The sequence below is a fragment of the Morone saxatilis genome, unplaced genomic scaffold, assembly GCF_004916995.1.
Source record: "Morone saxatilis isolate NCDOM2014 unplaced genomic scaffold, NCSU_SB_2.0 Contig18, whole genome shotgun sequence".
NCBI lineage: Eukaryota > Metazoa > Chordata > Actinopteri > Moronidae > Morone > Morone saxatilis.
The window spans coordinates 25,687,432-25,688,508 of record NW_023339740.1 but is presented as its reverse complement, the minus strand read 5'-3'; positions in this window follow the sequence as shown (position 1 = coordinate 25,688,508).

The window sequence follows — 1,077 nt, the reverse complement described above, 5'->3', positions numbered from 1 at the left end:
TTCCTGATAATCCAGAGAGGTTTGATTATTACTGCTCTGTTCTGGGCTCTGAGGGCTTTAACTCAGGGACTCACAGCTGGGATGTTGAGGTTGGAGACAGTCCAACCTGGATTATTGGTGTAGCAGCAGAATCCATCCAAAGGAATCAAGACATAGCCCCACAGTCTGGATTATGGAGAATAGTGTTCTATAAAGGTGAATACACAGCATGGTCATTATCAGGTCCAAACACTGTTCTCCCAGTGAAGAAGCTCCAGAGGATCAGAGTTCATCTGGATTTGAAACAAGGAAAGCTGTCATTCTCTGATCCTGATACTGACACACACATATACACCTTCACACACACTTTCACTGACAAGTTGTTTCCTTACTTTAACACTAACAAAGTATTTCCACTTAAGATTATACCAAGGACAGTGTACTGTGACAGTTGGTGACCTTTCAGATAATTGTGTTTGAATTGTTCCTCTCAAGAGAAAATTGAGAAAAGACTCCTTAATTTTTACAAAAAATCTGGACTGAATACCACAAGTGGAATTTCTCACGGATAAAGTCATAATCATAATGGCACTGACTGGGGCTGAGCAGACTACTGTGCAGGAGACATTTGATATTTTGATATTTTGGGAAGTATAAATGCTGTCATTCTGAAGTTCTACATGCTGTCATTTTGAAGACTATTATTAAATTGAAAAAGGGTATATAAGCTACATGTTCTATTATTAATTCAATGAGAATGATTAAGTCAGACAACCAACGTAATTAATAACTTTGTATTGTCATAACCAAGCAGTGATGTCTGGTGATTCAAAACTTGAGGAATACAGGAGGAATAGCAACCCAGGATTATTAAATGTAAAGAGGAGGTATATGATGCACATCTTCTGTTATTAAATCACTGAGAGTGATTGAGACAATGTATTTAATAACTTTGTATAATTATAACCAAGTATATGTTATCTTATTCTTACTGTATCAAATATTTTCTGTATGTTATTTTTTTTTTTACTTTTTAAACTTTAAAAGTATGAATTATAAAAGTAAACACACACATTTACAACAAATGCTGCAGTGTGA